At 39.4% G+C, this 7,194-nt stretch overlaps 1 long non-coding RNA gene across 1 annotated transcript; it reads left to right on the plus strand.

Moving 5' to 3' along the window:
- Window positions 1–10: 10 nt before the first annotated feature.
- On the plus strand, window positions 11–2,694 carry LOC112469611. The gene is made up of 2 exons (XR_003042710.1): window positions 11–882; window positions 2,501–2,694. It is a non-coding gene; the product is annotated as an uncharacterized LOC112469611 (long non-coding RNA).
- Window positions 2,695–7,194: the final 4,500 nt, after the last annotated feature.

A 7,194-nucleotide genomic window follows, 5' to 3' on the forward strand; every position in this document is an offset into this window, starting at 1 on the left:
GGAAGACGCCTCCCCCGGGCCCCCGGGAGCCGGGCGGCGGGCACCGTGGCGCCTCCTCCAGCTCGTCCAGCTCCTGCCTCGGGCCCCGAAGTGGAGCAGCGGAGACGCCCCTGCGGCCCATCTGGATCCACTGCCCAGGCCACTCAACTTGAGGCCGCAGAGCCCTGAAGGCTGCCTTTCCGGAGCAAGACACCCTGGACGCTGGATCCCGCTCCCCGCGGGGCCGGGAGGTTACAGCCCCAGGAGGCTGCGCGGCGCTGGGCGCAGAAGATGCGTGCGTGGGGCTGGGACACCTGGCCACCTCGGTCCACTCTGGGAGTAGGTGCGTTTGGTCATATTTGTTGCTAAGCGGAAAGCAGAAGGGGCAAAACCTCCCTCAAACCACACAAAGCAGCTTGGGCTTCAGGTTCCCAAATACCCCACTCACTCAAGCCCCCATTTCTACAATCACCTGTACCCACCCAAATCCCCTTCGGAGCCACCAAACTTCACAACGGGACGAGTTTTTGGAAATGGATCAAGCCAATCCCTTCATTTAACAAAGACGGTCCAGGGAGATTCTGTCGCGCAGCTACTATCTTGGCACAAGTTCTGAACTTGGCCTGAAGAAGCTCCAAACATCAGAAAGAAGACAAAATAACTAAACCTCAATTCTTTTCAATTCGGAGATGAAAGTAAGGTTTTGTCTAATGGCAGCCAGTGTTTTCACTCTTTGGGATTAGTGAATTCAGTAAAAAGACCAGTAAGAGCCGGGAAAGAGAAACAGTGTGAAGAAAGGAGATGTTTGCAAAGTAACGAATTGAGAAAAGCAGCCAACGCCTTGAGTGTAACAACATGACAAGAAGGAGCCATTGGAGCCCAGACATATATGGAAACAAAGAGGTAGATTCCCTACAAATATGCAATTACTGTACTTTATTACAACCGGAGCTGTCCAGCGGGAGAAGGCAATTGTAGCTTGGGGATAGGGATTTCCATGACGTCAATGGCTACACCCTGGACGTTGTGCCAGATCCCGTGGTAGCCTCCCCAATATCCACTCCCACTTACCTAGGTAAACACCCCTTGTTCTTAGGGTCACATGCCTGCCCTGGCTGCCTACTGGAGTATATGGTTCCAGTATAAGCAAGTTAGCATAATTCCAACCTAAATAAATCAGCATGGTCCCATTCCCTGCTACAGTTATTGGTTGGCAATGGACATGACACAGTTGGGCCAATGAGAGAAGCTATTTGCTGAGGTCTCTGGGGAAAGTTTTTGTCTGTTTGTTTCACATTCCAAGAGCTTTAGAAGCAACCTTTCTGCATGTACTCAAAAAAAAAAAACAAGGAGCATAAAAATACCGCCGCTCCCCCTACATTGAAGGCATGTTATCAGCATATTATATGAGGCAAAAAATCCAGGGGCCCCTGAACTGTGGGTAGCCATCTTCCAACCACAAGGCCCAGTCAGATTAAAATAAAGCATACATAAAAAAAGCATAGACAGAAAGTGATGTGATCTTTGATGATGTTTTTGAGCCTCTGATCAAACAGCTTCTGAATCCAGGTTTCCCTTCATTGATTAAACCAACAGGATTAGCATTTTCTGCTACCTGTAATCTAGTGTGTTCTAAGCAATGTAGGTCTAGTGACTTTTTTATAGCAAATACCTAAACATCAAATGAGAAGTCCGACTAAAACTTAAGTCAGCGGTAAGATTCGATGGCTCAGCACTAAAACTGAAGTGAAATCTTGGGGAAAGGGGTTCATGCTGTTTCAAGAGAAAAGGAGAGCCAATTTCTTCTTATACAATTAATTAGAAGGAAGAAATAGCATTCTGCCCAAACCCTCAGTCATGGGAGCTCCATCACTCCTTTAAAAGATTGAATGGTGAAGTTTTTCATAGCTATTATGGGCCATATCATTTTATACTTAATTTTCCTCAGTACAGTGTACACTTCTTGAGGGCTAGGACTGCCATGCATTTGTCTGTACCATATACCTAACATGGTGCCAAGTGCATAGTAGACACTCAAAAAAGAGGGGATGGAATTAGGTCTATCATTTGACATTTTTTCATGCTATAATATTATCTTTATGTGTATCATTTTTAATAGGATATTATTCCCACCAATGGATTTCTTATTCCTGACATGTATAGAAGACAGAAAGTATAAAACGAGTTTTATGTCACTCCATAAAGAGGAAAAACAGGGAAAGCAAATGGGCCTTGCTTCCTTGGGAGATTGACTTGACCTTGATCTCTTGTTAAGAAGGCAGGTATTTGAGGAAGCTCAACGAGAAGAAGATAGAAAGAGAATAGAGCTAATCAAGTCAAGTGGCAGGTTGCTATCTATATGAAGTGACAGGCCTCCTAGTATTATCTACTTAGAACCAAGGTTGATGGCTAATGAACTCCCTTGTAGCTCCCTGCTCCATAGAAGAGCAAATAGAAGTCCATGCCTTTTTTTCCTCACAGCTATCCCCTTGGGACTAAACAAAACAATTTTATGTTACAGTTTAATGAGAAGTATTACCTTCGGTTTATGGTACTCCATTACTGATGAACTAAAAGCCAAGGCACTACTAGTCATCAACAGTTCACCGTACTCATTCTCTTCTATCAGCCAGCAAGAATCCCTCACCTCTGTGGACTTTTCTGGTATAGATTTTGCCTTTTTTCTGTGTTCATAAATAAAAGAGTTCTCTATTCCTTGCTAGTGTCATTTATTATTTAAGCCATAAATGCCTTGTATGAATGCTATTTTCAGATTTAAGGAGCTATTCCCTAATAGTCCATCTCATATCTAATGTCTTTTTCCCTTTTAGGGTTTCTTCTTTCATATGTCATAAAAGCATACGTTTACACTAAAATCGAGATAAACTCAGGGGTCAGAAAAAGGAAAAAACTGTCAAACGCTCTAAAATGTCAAACCTAGAAAGCCACAGATTTCATTTTTTAAAAATTTGGTAGAGTTGATCAAGTACAATAAATAATAATTTCTCTTTTCCATATTCCTATGTGTATCTTGGCACAGTGCCTAGTATATAGCGGATGCTAAATAATATTTGCTGAAAAATGAATTATTCTACACTTCTAGGTAGAAACAGCAGTTTAACACACACTCCAAATTTTGTTTCCTCTTATAATCACATTAAGACATCAATAAAGAGATTTTTTTAAATATTATTATAGAAAATTTCAAACCTATTAAAAAAGGTAGAACAGTATGAAAAACCTCATGTACTTAATTATTATGGACTCTTCTTCTATCTTTCCTCCACTTTTCTACCCCCATGTTAAAGTAAATTCTGTACATCATGTCATGTCATAAAATGACTTTTTAAGGAATAAAAGCATGGGGAGCCAAAGAAAAGACAATGGCAACAGAATTTGAGAAGGCTTTTAGCTGGAAAAGTGGAAAATGTAGACTAACAAAATTAATTCTTAAAGCAGCACTGAGGTAAATCAGTCACCAAACCCATCACTGCAGTATCACCAAACAACTCATAACTAACCATAACTAGTCACTAAAAGACATAACTAACTCCCGTTGAAGTGAGAAAGAGGGAAGTACTATAAGGAGGTTGTTTGCAAATATGTTTAAAAAGCAATCGGAGCCCCAGATTCCCTTCCCAATTCCATGCAGTCAGGCAAACAAATGCCTCCCTCCTACCTAGATAAAATACTGCAAACTTATTCTCTGCAAATAGTGAAACAGGAGGTCTTGGCAGGGTGGGGGTGGAGGGGATAGGAGGATTAAGTGAACATTGTATATTGGATGCTGAGACCCCCAGACATCTTTATCAACTTGGCTCCCAGATTTCAGCAGCCAAGTCTTCAACTTCCAAGGGAGATTAGATGATACTTCTCTATGAAATATGATCAACCTAAGAGGAAAGATTTGAAGATACTGATATGGGAGGTTCCCTAACTATACACCCAAACAAATTACAGAGAAGTTTAAACAGGGAACAACTAATAGAACTCTTGGAAAAGCTGAGAAAAACCCACCCATTCACTCAGTATTTCCCACCAGCATTTTGTTGCCCTATTCTTAAATATGAGCAGACAACCAAGGATTATCAGACATTTGAGGGAAGCCACTATCATATGAGACATTTAGACATTTAGAGCATTTAGAATTGAAGACAGAGGGTATAGATGGGGGTAGGGAGGGCACTTGATAAAAGAGAAGAGAAAGTTAAGGAAATTTCCTAGAAAGCAGAGCAAAAAGAGAGCAGTTTAGGAGGTGAAAAATCCAAATAACAAGGGGTCCAAAAAGAAAGGTGAGGGGGAGAAAAGAGGGAAGTCATCAGTGAAATTATCTAAGAAAAATTCCATGAGTTACCAAATTAAATGAGTTTACCAAACGCCCACCACAACAGATAAAAATAGATCTATACCAAAGCAGGTGACCAGGAAATTTGAGCACACAGCAAAGGGAAGAACTTCAAGCTTCCAGAGAGAACACAAAACAGGACAAATACAAAGGGCTAAAAACAAAATGGCACCCATAGTTCAATAACAATACTGGAAACTAGAGGGCAATGGAACAAGGCCTTCAAATATTCCAAAGGAAAAAAAAAACTAGCTAAATGGATTACTGATTTGGAAGTATTTTAAAAATAACTCTAGCTCTCTTCCACGGTTCTGTCTACAGAGGTGGCGGCCATATCCTATTTGGCATTATGGTTTCCCAGGATCATTAAAAGGCCCAAGAAGTTCACCCAGCACCAGTCAAACAGCTATGTCTAAATTAAGTGCAACTGGCAGAAACCTAGAGGCATTGACAATAGGATGCGCAGAAGATTCAAGAGCCGGAGTTTAATGCCCAACATTGGTTATGGGAGTAACAAGAAAACAAAGTACATGCTACCTAGGGGCTTTTGGAAGTTCTTGGTCCACAATTTCAAGGAGCTTGAAGTGCTGCTGTTGTGCAACAAATATTACTGTGCTGAGATTACTCAGGATGTCTCCTCAAAGGATTGCAAAGCCATTGTGGAAACTGGCCACCAGTGTCACCAATTCCAATGCCAGGCTGCACAGAAAATGAATAAACAGCTTGTGTGCACATTGTATTTGTGTTAATGAAACTATAATATTCTTTAAAAAAATAATAACTCTATATATCATTTTTAAATCAAATAATGCCTTTATCCAGTTTGGATCATTGTGATTTACGGATACAGAGATACACCCAACTGTGTCCCAGATAGAATACACAGTGGTATCACTTGCAAATACACACACAGTTTTTGCTATTTTCTTGGCATCTCTAAAGCATTTTTAAAATATTAGGGTCTGCTGAACTTTTGGCAAGCAAAGAATCCTCTTATTTAATTATTTTTATTCTCTTTTGAGCACAGTCAAATTCAATATATGTATTTTTTATAGTCAGATCTCGTTTATTCACTACAATGAGAGAAGCATCCTAAAAAGCAAATACCTTTTTTGGAATATATCTTTGCCAAATATTCGAAGAGGCAGGTGCCTAAAAACTAGAACAACTAGTAGAACTGTCTTGGAAAAACTGACAAACATCATACTACTTATTTTGCTCCACCCACTTAATCACTCCTTGTTAATATCAACAAAAGATATGGAATACCAACGGAGACTGAAGACATCCCACAACAATGTAGGCTCCATGGAGGCAAAATTTTTTTCCTATTTTATTCATTAGTGTATTCTAAGTAGCTAAAGGACAGTGCCAGGTACATAGTATGTGCTTAATATTTGTTGGCTTTATGAAAAACTGAAAGAATAAATGAATGACAGAAGGTATTTTAATATTCAAAATAGCAGCTGTATTTCCAAGTAGCCAGGATTTTGAAAAATAAATCTTAAATTTGCACCTATAATCTCCTATTGACACTGTTATGTAAAACCTACAAAAGAACAATAGTAGACATTTGTCATAGTCATGAACGTCCACCACCTTTTAAACAGCCATTTTGTATTCAAGGACGTTGCCATGATATGACTCTTGCCTCTCTAACATGTAAGTCAGAGCCAAAAATTTCCAAGACTCTGCAGCCAGGACACAGACTTCTGACCTAGGCACCTACAGACTTTGGCTCAGAAGTGAGCAACGAGAGGAAACAGGCTTTGGTAGAGCTGCCATTTTGTCATTTGGTTGTTGATCTTTTCCTTTTTGATGTGTAGAGCTCCTAACTTAATATCAGACATAGCCCTCTTTCTGTGATATTAGTTGCAAATGTTTACACTTATAATTTCTCTTAATTTTAAAAACTGTTTTATGTAATCCAATGGATTTATCCTACATGGGCATCTGAGTTTTACATAATATTTAGGAAGGTCTATCTCTCTTTGAGATTATAAAAAAGAAAATTAGCTCATAATTTTTTCTGGAACTTTTGTAGTTTGATTTTTTGTTTGTAAATCTTCAACTTATCTGGAATTTATTTCGGTATAAAGAGTAAGGTAAGGGCCCAATTTATTTTTTCCAGTTAGCTGTACAGTTGGCCCCAATCATTCATTGAATGCCATGCTCCGAATTAGATATCTATACTAAACTACTTAATCCATTAATTCGGTTCACTGCATTAAAGAACCTGTGCTCAATTATCAAGAAAGAAAAGTGGGAGATGAAAGAAAATAACCAGGAGAACTCTAAGTTTAGAGGTTAAGCTTTTATGAGATTCTTGTTACTCTCAGTGATAATCTCATTCTTTATCACCTGGACAGACAACTTGGTGTCTACAGTTGATAACACTTCCAAGAATTATTAAGATGAGCCATCCCTTCCTTGTCTGATCATATACTAGCTCCCTAATACTTGGGTTTTTAGTGTGTAGAAGTTTTTCTTTGTTGTGGTAAGGAGGCATTTATTACATGTGCTTTAATATGGTAAGGATTCTGTTCTTTGTTTTTTATCTTATCTATTTTGGAAATAATTACTCCTTAGTATATAGGTTTAGCCTGCACATCTCTCTAAATATGTAAGCTGACTTTCATCATGCCACTATGAGCACATGTGTCCTTGAAGCTGCCTACCTTAAAAAGACAATACTGGAATCCTCTCAAAGGGTAGAGATTACCCTTAAATATATGAACAGACAGAGCCAGGCCTGAGATTTTCATGGGAGTAAGAAAATTTTTTCTTGGCTTCCTCAACTACTCTTGTGACCTCACCTTTCTTACTTCTGAGAATAAGCAGATAGACACCACTTAGAACAGTGGTTTCTC

The sequence above is a fragment of the Pteropus alecto genome, unplaced genomic scaffold (genome assembly GCF_000325575.1).
Source record: "Pteropus alecto unplaced genomic scaffold, ASM32557v1 scaffold86, whole genome shotgun sequence".
Taxonomy (NCBI): Eukaryota; Metazoa; Chordata; class Mammalia; order Chiroptera; family Pteropodidae; genus Pteropus; species Pteropus alecto.